This window comes from Falco biarmicus, chromosome 5 (assembly GCF_023638135.1).
Source record: "Falco biarmicus isolate bFalBia1 chromosome 5, bFalBia1.pri, whole genome shotgun sequence".
Lineage (NCBI taxonomy): Eukaryota > Metazoa > Chordata > Aves > Falconiformes > Falconidae > Falco > Falco biarmicus.
In genome coordinates this window covers 33,080,036-33,094,886 of record NC_079292.1, presented here as the reverse complement: position 1 = coordinate 33,094,886, position 14,851 = coordinate 33,080,036, and the positions used below count along the sequence as shown (strand labels likewise).

Sequence of the window (14,851 nt, the reverse complement as noted above, 5' to 3'; positions counted from 1 at the left end):
CTTGCAGGTGATTTTAGTGTGTTTGAGTGGGGGAATAGGAAAAATATGCTATGCTGATGTTCAGCACCATTGCCTGTGCCAGCTCAGTCACCCAATCCCCCTTCCACCCACTCTGGACTAAATAGGGCAATTGCCTGTATTACATCTGTGGGCCACTGCTGACTTTGCTACGGCCAGGCTAGAATAGCTGCACATAGGCATACAGACAGATTTGGGAGAGGAAGGGCTGCTGAGGGCAGCAACCATCTGAGTGCAAAGCACCTGGAGAAAGAAAGAAAGAAAGAAAAAAACATAGACTGTCTATTGGTTTGCATCTGCTTGGCCAGAGAGAAGGAAGGAGAGGGAGGGAGGCACCTTGCCAGGTACCTGCCACAACTGGCAGTGCAAAGAAACAACGTGTGTCCCTTGAAGACGCGCATCCAGCTAAGGAGGTGCATCCAGCCATGGAAGACTACTCCACAGCTCCCGCAAAGGTGGGGCAGGTTGAGTCATGCAAGAAGAGTCAAATACAGCCTACCCTGTGTCTGTTCCGTGGGGGAAGGTGTGATGGCAGTCTTATGGACAGCTGGTGTCCCCTCCTATACCATGCATACTTACCTCCTGTGTAAGTCAGCAGCACCGATTGCACCTTTGCTTCTTTCCCCCATCACTTGTTGTTGCCTTTGGTGTGCAGGAAGCCACGTGCTGCTGCCACAGGTTGCTGTAGTGCCATGGGTTTGTGACCATGGTGAGTCATTGATCTGCACTGCTGCTTTGCACAATCAAAGACGTGGGTTTCATGTTTACAGCTTTTAACACAGGCCAGACACAGCCGTCATGGCTCAGGAATAGCTTTCCTCCAAGGGTCCGGTGACATACCTGCTGTGACTAATGTAAGAGCTGCCTCTTCCTGGAAGAAGGCTGCTTGTCCCACAGGACAAAACAGATTTCCCCAGGTCTTCCTTCTGCTCTCCCCGATCTAAGAGGTGTCAAAATGCCAGGGATCACTCTAGATGGCTTTGTGTACAGGAGTAGGCTGCAGTGGCGTGGATATCTAGGGAGGCAGGCTTCTCCAGGGGTGCTGCCAGGCCGTGGGGGCAAATGGGGTACCTGGTGGTGATACAGTTAACGTGGGGAAGACCTGGGCTGTTCCAGAGGGCAGATAAAGCAGCAGACATACAACTGTGCTTGGCATACAAATGAGCCGTGAATTTCATTTAAACTGGTTTTCTTTTTAACTGTAATTTTACAGCCAGCAAAAAATGTCAAAGCATTGGAGAACATTCAAAACTTGTGAAGATGGGGGGTTGTTAACATAGTTGTCACTACAAACTTGAAATAGATCTTTCAGCTCCATGTTAAAAAAAAAAAAGGTGATTCCCTTTCTGTCCTGTGAGCCGTCTTCTCAGTTGCTTCTTCCACTTCCATGGGAGCTCTTGCCCTCACTGCTTCACAGTGTGACTATGCTGTTCTTCGGGCTATTTTATCCCATGCATGCACAGCTATATGTGTGCACATCTATATATGCTGTTTATACATCTATATATAGCACACAGCCATATGTGTGTGTATCTATAGATATAGAGGAAGCAAGAACACAGACTTTTGCCTTCTACAGAGCTGGCAACGTTTATGGTGATTCCTGTACTGCCTATCTGTTTGGACATCTTATACATCCTTCACATAAGCTGGGTTGCCATCATAACTGCTCCCTTCAGCTGGCTCAAGCATTGGACACATTCCTAGCACTTGTATTTTTTAATCGAAAGCTTCACATTTTTTGATGACTTTCCTGAAGCCTCAGCTCTGAAGACCACGGTTTACAGGAAAAACTTTGCTTTGTCCTTCTTTTGCGTTTGCGTTTGCATTTGCCTTTGCCTTTGCCTTTGCCTTTGCCTTTGCCTTTGCCTTTGCCTTTGCCTTTCCTTTTCCCTTTCCCTTTCCTTTCTTTCTTTCTCTAAAGTAACCTTCAAGCCTTTTAGTTGCAAAAACATGGACTATACAAAAGACCCCAGATACCAGAAAGCAATTAAAGTTCTTACTGTCTTTGTAAGATCTCATGGGCTTGCACCACCCAGTTAATAATTTTTCAGTGCTTCAGATGAGCAAAAATAGAAGTGTGTTATTTTATTTGTAGTCCTCTGTTTAGAGAACCTTGTTTACTATCTACCAATTACTTGGAAATTTCTTCTGTGTTTGCATTAGCGGTAATAAAGGTACATTATTCTGCCTGTTTGGCAAAGCTGGTTACTTTTACTCATAACAACTTGTCTGGCTTTGTACATTTTTTAATTCAAGCTTTTTATTTGGTATATCATCATTGGTGTGGTCAGAAATGAGTAGTTTTTAAAGGTGCTAATTAATCTAAGAGCCTCTCTGTCACCATTTACTTCACCTCAGATCTTTTTTCCTGCCTATTTCCTGCCTTTACTAATTTTCTGTGCATATTTTAAGTGGAAGTACATAGCCTTTTCCATGGGCATCAGGCTTCTGAGGTTTTTCCTTTTTTTTTTTTAAACATGCCCATTCTTTCAAAGAGCAGTCATAGATAAGAGCAAAGTTTATTCCTATTGATAGTGTAATCTATTTCCTATTGCTGAGATCAGTCCAGCGAATTTATTGCTTCTTGTTTACAGTCTGAAAGAGAACAAGATCTTTTCCCATCAGTCTTCCCAGCAGTCGTGAATATGCACTATTTATTGCTTTTAAATTTCTGGTTAAATAATATTCTGTCACCTCTGAGGCAATTTCAAATGGAGAATGTTCCTGAGGACAGTTAAGAGTCAGCAATGCCTTTTCATTGTATGGAATGACATAAATGACAAATGATGAATGAAGACACCATTAAGCTTCATAATTTCTTTAGATGAGTTTGTCTGACACCTGTTTAAATTGAACATCAGTATTTGCAGAGTGAATACCAATTCTTCCCACAAGCCTTCATATGGATTTTACCAGGAGGAGAGTGTTTTGATTGTGCAGTTAAAAAATTCCAGAAGAAAAAGCAAGTTAATCTTATGCATAAGCCATGAGCAGTCATTGCATGAAACCAGCCATAAATGCTCTGCAAACATGCAATCAGAGTAGCCAAGGCAGAGTAACAGCAGCTACTGGGGATTTCAATGTACCCTGGACATGACCTGCGGGTCTTGGTACACCACATGGGTGAACAGCGAGATACTTCAGGTCAAAGCCACACTGGCCTCATCTGTTCAGAAACAAGCTGGCTCCCCTCTCAGATTAAGAGGTCTTTAATGACAGCACCCTAATTACCTGTAGTTCATTAGCGTGCAGCAGAAGTGCTAGTTCAGTGACTGGACAGATGCCCTTTCCCAGGTCCAGCTGTGCCTTTCCCAGCCTGGCCCAGACGGTAACTGCTGCCCTCTTGCCCAAGGCGGCCATTCCTTCGGTGTTACCAGAGCACCAGTCCCTAACCCAGTTCAGTTAAAACAAGCCAGGTTCACAGAAACAAGAAGTTTAATCTGTGCACTTGAAGAATATTTGAAATTAGCAAAAGAAGCAAGAGAACATAATTTCAAATATACTTTACAGCCATAAACCTGCCCACAATTTTGTCACTCCAGGCTTCATACAAGGCCACAAAGATAAACTGAGCCTCCACCCGAAGGTCAGGGTCATCTGACAGACTGCTATCACGATTGAATTGGGTCTGATGTCTCAAATATTTATGCTAATTTTAGACACCTCTCACATTGCTCAGATGGGCATGTACTTTTAGAGAGCTCCCTGATTCAACAGCCCATCTCACCTAAGTTTCAGTGTCCTTAATGGCAATACAGGCACAGGGATGTACATGTCAGTGTGATTCAGGCTCCAAAATCCTTATTGGCAAGAACAAGTGAGAAAAGGAGATAAAAAGCAAAACTGGAGGCTGAATTTCCAGAGCAGACTTAAAAAACAACACATGACTCTTCAAACTCCATCATGAATTAGCAGAACATTATAGACAAAAACATCCTCACACGCTGCCCCACGCTGTGCTTTGCGATCAATGCAATTAATTAAAACAATTTCTAAAGATGTGCAGCTGGCTAAGTGCATACTGGTTGCCTGTACAAAGCATACAGCAACACAAAGCTAAATCTCATGTCTCCCATGTACAGAACTCCTGCTCTAGGTAGAAGCTCCTTGCCGAAAGATGTGAAATAAAACCCTCAAATCCAGTGGTACTGGTCACACCTGTGATCAGTGTCATCCTTAGGAGTCTTGTGGGATCTTGGTCTTCATGCTTACTTAAAATACACATAACAAAAGCCAATTGAACAGAGTCAGTTTGTTTAAAGTATTTTCTGTTTTCAAAACTCCAACAAGGTGAAATATGCGTCACTGCTAGGACAACCCTTCCTCTACTCATTTACCCACATTTGGTTTGTTCAAACTGCATTTACATGCAAAGTGGTCTCCTCAAAGAAGTCTGTGATCTCTGTAGCTCCAGTGAAGCTACCAAATTTCTCCCTGCTGGATTTCCCTGCTGCAAATGTGTTCCAGATCTGTCTCTCAGGAGCCAAGATTCAACAAAAAAAGAGCTGCCAGCTACATGAAAGTTTTAAATCTGTAGCAAGAAGAGTAATGGAATGAGGATAACAGTTTATTTGTAGAAGTAGAAGCAAGGAGTCTAAATAAATGAAGCAACTGATAATTGTTTAGACATTCAGAGGTTTTGTAAACTATTCATTAAATTGATGGGATCCAATGCATCCTTCCAACATTTTACGACATAGAAACGTATATGGATAGGCCCTTTAGCACATCTCTCTGCAGAATTTTCTTTCCAGGCTACTTATGGCACTGAGACATCTAGTTATCAATTAGCCAACAGGTCCATGACCTCTGTGAACACCAGTTTTGAAATTCTTATCCAGGGAATCCAGACCATCTCACAGATATACCTAGACAATTTATGTGCTTGTAAAACTTCTGCTGGATAGAATGGTAATAATTAATTGTTCTTCAGCAGAGAGCCTAACCTAGAGCAATCCCATACAACAGATCACGAGTCATTGTCAAATACCTTTTATTTTCCTAAGGAAAAAAATCAACTTCAACATAGTAAACTAGTACCTACTTAGAAATAGAAGGAGTGTCTAGATCCAAAGCAAACCAGAGCTAAGGGCTGGAGACCCAATGCCTTTGGCTGTTTTTGCATTAAAGTGCCTGGTGATCCCAAACTTAACATCTACCACCATTGTTCAGGGGGAGACCACCTGAGGTCTGAAAAGATATTTTTTTTCTGTTTGTTTTATTAGAAAACCATGAAAAAAATCAAGAATCTCTTATAAAGACCATACTTTCCGTTAAAACATGAAGTCACTGGAAGATAAAAAGATGATTTATTTTCACATTTTTAAGGTAATGCAAACAGTGTGTTTGATTGTGGAAAAAAATCATTAAACAAATCTGAAATGGTACCTTTTCCCTCACCTGTTCAATATAATTGCCCTGGTTTAAAGTTAGTTAACTCAGAGCAATATTTTTCCAGAAAGACCAGTCTGTCAATACCGATCAGTTAACAACCCAAAAGGTTCCTCTTTTGGTCACATGACAAAACAAATTACATCATTATGATAAAACTTCCCTGTAAGTCAGGAATGTGTAAAAGTACACTGACTGCATACTGCTAGAGAGTGCAACAAGAGCAGGCATAGAGGTGACACATGCATTACTACCAAACACTGAAGACAAGGTGGAAAAGGTGGCAGGGCATGTTTGTTGTGCCTCTCTGGAGGGGTAAAATGAAGACAACACAGGATAACAGAGGATTCTCAGACTATAAGAGTCATGCTTCTGTTAAGCAACGCTATCAAATGTCTAATTATTGAAATATGTGAGTGCAGTATCAAAATGGCCATTACCAGCCTGCTGTATCAGCAGATTCATACATCTGAAAGCAAGCAAGAAAACTATTGCGAGAAGGTGAGGTCACTACCAGAGCCCCATCATTCATTTAAAGATGCACCTACAAAGTAGTATGAGGGAATTAATAACACTCGCTTGATCCATTCACTAATAAGAGGCAGCAGCATTGAAAGGAGGGAGGACTGCACAGGGGATTGGGCAGTTTTATAATTTTCCAGTATGGGCTATACCTTAATGTCATATAATGTGGTGGTAACAGCTCAGCTGTCCTTCCTTGCACTGGATATGGGCTATACCTGCCTCTCTGCTGCCCAGCCAGAAAACCATATTCTAAATGCATGCTAAAATAAACATTTCCAGCCTCTTTATGGCCAGGGCCAACAAACTCCCAACAGTTACACAATATGTGCAAAGCCTCCAAAGCAATATTTCTGCAGCAATATTTCTGTAGCCCTGTTAGCTCTGTAGTACACACAGCACAAAACACAGGAGATTAGACTTTTAACACACAATTTTTAATAGCTGACAAATAATAATCTTTGGCTTTCAAAACTTTGGCAGGGAGCCATTTAAGAATTATAGGCTGAACTGTGAAAGAAAAATGTGTTTTGAAATCCCATCTTTATTAGTTAAGCTATCATTATTACTATTCAATTATAGTACAAATGTGCGGCTTTCATAATGCAAAATAACATTTCAAAGTCTTTCAACAGGATTAGATGCAATGTGCCTCTCTATTCAGGCCCAGTTCTTCAGGATACCAACGTGCCCCCAAATCTCCCCGAAACCTACCAAAAAGGCAAAACGGAGGTGATGAGACATCTAAGAACAGCAAAAAGGGTCATATAGGCCTTCGTTCCAATTATCGGTGGGAATAATTAATGATAAAAAATGTAATCTCTGCTGGGTTGTTGCTTGCAGAAAGACAAGCCAACAGGACAGACTCACCCTTTTACAGGAATAGGAAAGAACAACAGTTAGAAAAGAGTAATCCCTCATCAAAAATGCTGAGGAGGAGAAGAGGTGGGATGAGAAATGAGGAGCCCTCTGTTTCAGTAATACTGCCTTGTTGATCTTCCCTCCCTCCACCATGTGGTTTCTATTTTCTTGTATTAATCTGTGCTTCCCCTCCCAACATTTTTTCATGTGGTTGTCAGTTTGAGGTCAACAAGTACTAAGAATGGACTGAAAAGAATTTCCAGGATGTTTTTTAGGACTATTAATAACTTTAGTAGCTATTCAAGCAAACAGCGCTCAAGTGTTCGTCGTACTCCAGGGTGTAAGCTCATCACTTAAAGAGGCTGATTCAGAGTTTCCTTACATTACAGATTGTACATACTGTCAGGTACAGTATGGGGCTTTGGAGACAAGATGTCGCTTCCAGTGAGATGCTGAAAAAGAAGGAGCCAATACTGTATCCACCAACGGGAACATTTTTCAAAGGCAATAAAACTCCAGAGACAGGTCTCAGGGGATGTTTAAGTGTTGCCACTTATAGTACTGTACTTCCTAATTTCAAGGCACCCCACTGCATGGCAGGCATCCTCAAAGCCCTAAGGTGTGAAGTATTCCTCAACAACACGCAGCAAGGCTGAAGTACCTATCAGTGAGATTGGCAGAAGACAATGAAGCCAGACAGGCTGCCAGAGGCTATGGGGAGAGATGGCACTTCTGGAAACACATGATTATGCTTCATTGGTGCTGTGAAAGCCAATGCAGCATCCCTCACCACAGCGATGCAGGGGAACTCAGCTGGCACCTGAAGGAGAAAGGCAGCATCAAGCCCACAACGCAGTGAATCATTCGAAGTAAAAGAGATCTGATCAGGGATGTGCAGCACAACACACCTCAAAATCACACCAAAGCCTTGTGTAGGGCAGACTGCCAACCAGATGATGACCTGTGCTTCAAATGGGACAGAATACCTTAGCTTCACATGTCCCACTACACTGCTTTAACCAATATAAAAAAATTGTGCAAAAAAAAAAAAAAATGGGCAAAGTGGGAAGACACAGCCAGAATCATTCTTAGTTGTCTTCTGTGAGGCCTGACTTTGCAGATGTGCTCTGAAAATAGCTTAAAACAAAACAAAACAAACAAACAAACAAAACCACACCAAAAACAAACAAACAAACAAAAAAAAAAAAAAAGGAAAGGAAGAAAGAAAAAAGAAAAAAAATCGGGCCTGGAACATGAGAGAGGCCATGGAGCAGATGATCCAAGAACCCTATGGAGGCCCAGGCATGAGGCAGTCTGAAGATGCCAGGTGTGGCTGCTCATACATGGACAGATGTCTCCGTTTACGAGTAATCCCCTCTGCTTCCAAGGGGATTAAACATATGACCTTGAAATGCCTAAAAACAGGGCCCAAAGTCTATTTTAAAGTTGATTTTTATAAATCAGAGGATGATGTTTATCAAAGGAGAGACTAAAACTTGCACAGGAGGTAAAGCAGCGCTATGCCAAATTTCAGAGTGATGTGTGGGGGCATAAATCACACCAGGAGGAGAATATCAGGGATTTAAGTGATGAATTCAAGACCAGAAGAATATGTGCTTGATAAAATGTGCTATCTTGGACTCCTCCTACAGACAACAGCTTTTGGGCATCCAGGGATTCCAGCATCCTGAGAAATGCTGCAAATTATGTATTTTTTTTCCCAAAGGCTTTGTTGTGTTCTCCTTATAGATTTTGTATTTCAGAGAGTAAACAAAAACAAAAAAAAAGCAATACTTAGAAGTTATATTAATTTTCTCTCTTGCCTCCCCCTCAAAATGGCACAGGTTAGCAGAATAAAGATTACAGCCATTTATGAGCTGCCTGTGCTCATTGACCTTCCAGAGCAAAGAGCGGGGAGCAGCGGCAGCTGAGGCACCATGGGCTGGCAGAGGCACGGGGCACACACGTATGATCAGAATGGGAGGAGCTGCAGTGCTGGGCTGTGGGGTTTGGTGGCTGGGCTTTCCTACAGGCTTATTTGTTACCCTGGGCAAGTTATTTAACCTGTGTCCCCGGAGGCCCAACCTAAAAGCAAAGTGGTGATGAACCTTCTCATCAACTGTGTTTCTCCTGGCTTTTCTAAATGACCCTCAGGGCAGGGACTTTTTCTCAGTAGAGCTTGTTCCAGCCATGATCCGAATGGGGAGCCAAATGCCTGTGTGGATGGGGGAGCCAAATGCCTGTGTGGCTCTTCTCTACCATACCCGAGTACCCGATCCCCTCCCCTGGTTAACTCTCCCCTCTTTCCCTCCGCATCTATGCAATGACTGCTCCAATGCATTTGCATTTCAGTTGGTTTGACACTCCCAATGCTATTTACTCGTGTCATTGGAAATCTAATGGCATTTTTTCTAGTGCACAGACATGTTTCCATTAACTGTGGTTAAATTCCAGCTAACACAGTTACATGATCCTTACCTTCACTGGCAATTGCAGGGGAGTTAATACCACATTTTCACTTCCTGCATTTAAAAAGGAGACAACTGTATTGTTTCAAGTTGTTCTGTGCATAGCACATTCCCTTCATCGTTTTGCAAAACCCAGGAAAACTTGTGAGATATGCTAAAGGTCAACAGAAATATATTCTCCATGGGATATCCCTAGAACAATGCCTCCACTGAAATGTTTGCAGTGAAGCTTTGAGCTTTGGTGTGTACGTGAGTATGAATGTCCAGAGGGAGGCTGGCAAGAGCCATCACATTTGGGGAGGAGGTAAAGGGACAAAGTGGTACTAATGTTGAAAACAAATCTGGAACAGGTAGAGAGGAACAGATTTTGTACCCTCTGAGCTGAAACAGCAAGAAGAGGCTTGGGGGACACTGCACACAAATTTTGCTCACCTCCACAAAGCCAAATGTTATTGCAGAGCTGGATGTAGCTGTAAGCCTGGATGCAGGCATGGTATTCTGTTCTGATTGCTGTAGAGAGACAACATCCTCTATACCTACTCCTCAGCACAAAGGGGCTACACCTCTACACCTACCCCTCAGCAATATCACACTGCCCTTGGAGGCATCGCCTGCTCAGTGCCTCTCTCCAGGCTGGATCTCTCCAAAAGCTCCACCCCTGCAGCCTCTGCCTGTTCTGGAGGCAGAGTAGTGATGAAGGTCCAGTAGTGATGAAGGTCCATCTTTGGGAGTCTTGGGGGGCAGAAAGGCCAAAGTGCAAAGTCTTCCTCCAGCAGCCCTTTACCAGCCCATCCCTCCCCACGCGAGCCCAGACTACACACAGTGTACAGGCATTATAGGGTGCAACCCCCATCCTCCCTCCAGTAAATCCACTCCTGATCATCACAAATTAATTTTGTAGGAGGTCATAAAGTGTGGAACAAATGTTGGTCAAGGGCATCACATTTTCAGATCAAAAACATGCTCTTATATCCTGAGCAGATTAGATTAGGATTCAAGTGGATGTGGATCTGCAGTTCAGGATGCCTTGTCCTGTTGATTTTTCCCAACATTTTCCAGGGCAAAGGTTAGATACATGTGGGAGATAGTGGATTTCCTGAAGGCATGCTATAATCTTTCCCATACAGATGATGGAGTCAGGACGCCTAACATCGGTCAGAACGGTGCTTCATTTCTGTCATCCGTGATGGCTAATCGCTTCTGAGGCTCGTGGACTCAGCTAGGTACCATTCACTGAGCTGTTCCGATTTACAGCTGCAGTTAATTTATTTTAGGTAGGTGATTGCTCATTCTGTTTCACTGACTTACCATTCCCAGATTTTGGAAGACCACAATGGCTTTTTAAGCTAATTGGACTCCGCTTCCTCAGATTCTTACACAAACATTTAGCACAAAGCACAGACTGCTCTTTCCTCAGCCATCTGGCAGAGAAGCCGAAACCAACAATTTTCCAAGTCAAAAATCAGACATCTGAAAATAATGTTAATGTATTCTAACCCCTTTATATATACTGAACAAGCCAACAGGCAATTTGGAATATGGAAAACGGGCTGTAGGAAGGACACACCGTTCATTTTGCCCTTCAGCATCCCCAAACAATCAGACTAAGGCTGCAAGATTAGGAACTCAAATCCACCCTCCCCTAGAAAGGCAATACTGCCTGCAGCCCAGCATCTGCTACACCAAAGATCAGGCAAGGGAACTGAGTTTTTTTTAATGGATTTATGCTGAGAAGCAGAAATTAACATGTATACTTAAATGGACACATGCATACGCACACTTCTATGGGATGTGGGTTGTTGTTTGCTGTCACCACATTACATCCTACTTGCCTTGGTAACAAAGACTTTCTAGCTAAAATAATTTGTAAGTCCCATAGTATACACCTTTGTCAGTCAGGGCTGGAGAGCCTGTCTTGCTAGTGTAACAGACTCCATTTTTCTGTAAAACAGAGGGTTTAGATAAAGCTGGCAGGAAGGAGAATGATAAGATGAATTACTGACTTATGAAATGATCGCTCCTTCCATGTGACACAGCTAACAGGGGAAACGGGGAAACTGATTTCAGCTTCCTGGACCTCCCAGCCATCCCAATGCACAGCAACAACAGGAGGAGAAAGCCACTGCTGCGTTCAACACCAGTGATGTTCCAAGAGGTAAACAAAACTGCACGCTGTATTCAAAGCACAGAACTCAAAAGGATGTATACAATATGCATGCAATAAGCCTGCACTGTATAGATATTTGTGCTTTTCATATTTGCCTGCATAACGCAATATAAAAAAATCTCATATAGTCCACAGATGTCACATGTGTGTCCATCAAGAATTCTGCTTTTGCAGGACTTTTCCAAAGAGGAATAGGCATATAAAACAGTTAACGGGACAATTACAGTAGCATTTAATGATGACGATGAAGAAACTGCCCAGAAGCAAGAGAATTAACATTTGGCAGAATCTTTTTTACCCCAGACCAGTCTCTAAATGAAAGACCATCCTCACACAGAGGATCACTAAAGTGGAAGAAGATGTAAACTCTCTCTATCTGATCTTCTCTCCAGCAAAGAGATTTTTTTTCTTTTTAAAAATTAAACAAATGTATTTCAAAAAAGTTTTCTTAGCTCAGCTTTTCTAAAACATCTACTGCAAGATTGGTGCTTGATACTGTCATTCACAGTATGTGGTGCTTTTTCCCATACATTCCACTTGCCAGCAAAAAAACCCCTATGCAGAGCAGCACAGGTACTTTACAGCAGGAAGAAACCCAGTCTGTTGCGCAGTGCCTGTATGCTTATCCCGCAGTTTCTGTATATGGCCATCCAAAAGGCTCATGAGCAAACAACCACAGACAGCAGCTTCTGCATTTCCGACTTCCATTCCCTGTTCTCTGTTAAAGTATCAAACCAGCACTACGATATACTGGCAGGAGTACACAATCTCCCGAGTAAATCTGAAGGGTTAAATTCCCACTGAAGATGGTGGATGTTTCAATGTGCTGGGGGCCTACTGGTACCTCTCCATTATCATTGTACCCCTTCTTTGGTAACAATAGGAGAACTATTGAAAGGAAACAACACCCCCTTTGTCTTTGCTGTTAGAATGGTTTTCATAGCTTAAAAAATGCTGGGCAAAACCGATCTCAGAGGAGGATATCATCCCTGTCCAGCCGGCAAGGATAGATTACCATCAGCTTTCAAAAGCAGCAGTGTATCTTTTCCAGCCCTGTGAGCCAAGCAGATGGATGGCTGGATGGACAGTGTGGGGGTAGCCATAGTAACCATCATCCCGTGAAGCTCCTGCTCACATCTCTCTATCACAGCTGGGGAGAAAAGCCAACAGTTCAGTGCCGGGGTGCAGATATCCGGTCAGACCTTTGCCTCTCAGCTCCAGCTGGGTTTTCCATTCCTCTTCAGCAATTTTTTAATCTCACCTTCTTCGTCAATGCTTTATGGATCATGGTAAAATTCAGTCTCAGGGGAAGATCCCTTGAGCAAGCGTCTTCCCAGCTGCTGCACCCCATGTTGTGGGTGGATGTGTGTTTGTGGCTTTCTCTGCCTGCCAGGAGCAGGAAGCCCCTCAGCCTCCCCCAGGACAGGCGAACACCTCCATCTTTCTTGAACTCACCTAGAGCACTGACTGCATGGCACATGAAGAGAGATCAGGTCTGACCCAGCTGCCAGCTTGCGTGCAGCTCATCAGCCATCATGCATCGAGAAGCACAGGGCTCGGAGCAGCTTTGTGCTGTACCTGTCCCCACGGGAGCTGGCTGGAGGGTGCTTGCATGCAGACACCACCCTGGCTTTTCAAAGGTAGTAAGAGCCCAGGTGCTGCAGCCTGAAAGGCAGCTGCTAGGCTTGGATGCGGAAGAAGGCTGCTCTGCCAGTGACTGATGGTGTTATCCACTCTCATCTTTCACTTAGGGTTTTTTCATAATTTCCATCAAAGGCAAAAGTCTCTTCTCAAAGCAAAATTTAGTGGCACCTGCGGCAACTCACCTAACTACCCTGGATGCACTCAGACAGGCATTTTAAATTTTAAAATGTACCTGTTGAAAAGCAAATATAATCACTTGTATTAAATTGGGTGACCAAAGCCCATGCCTGTTTCAGAACCATGGAATAGCTGAGGCTGGAACTGGCCTGTGAAAACTGTCTGGTTCCATCCCCTCATCACTGTCCTTTTATGTAGCCTGTACTTCCTCAATTTGTCTGTGAGGATACTTTGGGAGACCGTGTTGAAAGCCTTGCTAAAGTCAATATAAACAACATACTGTGTTCTGCTCATCCACTGTAAAGGCTACTGGGCTGGCCAGGCGTGATCTTCCCTTGGTAAATTCATGCTCACTACTCCCAGACGACTTCTTGCCCTCCATACATTTAGAATTCATTCGCAGAAGGATTTGCTCCATCACCTTACCAGGGATCAAGGCAAGGCTGACTGACTTGTAATTCCCTGCATCTTCCTTCTTGCCCTTCTTGAAGAAGGCAGGACATTTTTTTTCTTCCAGTCCTTAGAACCGCCCCCCCCCCCCCCCCAATCATTGTGACAATTCAATGATGATCAAGAGTGGCCTTACAATGGCATTGGCAGCTCTCTCAGCACTTAGGACTGTATCTGTCAGGTCCTATAGACTTCTATGTGTCCAGCTGGTTTAAATGTTCCCTAACCTGATCCTCCCCCACCAAGCATAAGTCTTTCTTGCTCTAGACTTTCTCCCTGGTTTCAGGGACCTGGAATTCCTGAAGGCAAATCTTATCTGTGGAGACCAAGTGAGTGAATGCATGAAAACTTGTGTCTGCAGCCTCATACTGCAAACTTGCTTGAATCGACATGTGTTTGCTCTGTTTGAAGGAACTCTGAAAGACAGACCTAAGTCATAAGCCTATTGAGCAATTGCCAGCTACTGCTGGTGACCTGATCTACCTTCAGGAGCTTAATTTGCACAGCAGTCATGTGGAGTCGGTCAGTATTCCTCTCCGCAACTCCACCCTTCAAACAGTTCTTGGACCTCAGCCAAAACAAAATCAAAACACTTCCAATTCGGTTTTGTGAACTGCGAGAACTTGTTAATCTTAAAGCTCGGTGACAATGAGTAGATTAGGTTAAACAGCCTGTTTTGAACAGCCTAATCCGAGTGTTCCCAGCAGACAACTTCAAATACTATTGACTTTATTAGCATGCACTGCAAGAGCAGCCGTAGATTACTGAATGTATTATGGTTGTCACTTCCTTCCTTCTCATCCGTCTGAAGATATGGAATTGGCTAAAACGTGCCAGGTGTATGAGCAGGCAAAGTGAGTTGGAAGCCACCCATCCTCACCTTTCAGAGCAGCAGGCACCCCATCCAAGGGGAAGGGCAGGGGCTGCACAGCCCTGCTCACCCATCAATGCCGCGCTCACATGCAGCCCTCTTGCTGCCAGCACATGCACCATAGTGCATGCTGTCCGCCACAGACTTACAATTAGATAAGCAGCTAAATGTTTAGATTTATTTGTATATTTACTTTGCAAGGCACACAGCTGAAATCAAGTCCACTCACATTACTAGAATGCTTTTTTTTGCCTTACTCTTTATTTCACCTCTCTTCCT

General features: G+C 43.4%; 1 pseudogene; it reads left to right on the top strand.

Moving 5' to 3' along the window:
* The window catches only part of LOC130149765 (leucine-rich repeat protein 1-like), a 48,474-nt pseudogene extending 33,915 nt beyond the window's left edge, over positions 1-14,559 (top strand).
* The last annotated feature ends 292 nt before the right edge of the window (positions 14,560-14,851 follow it).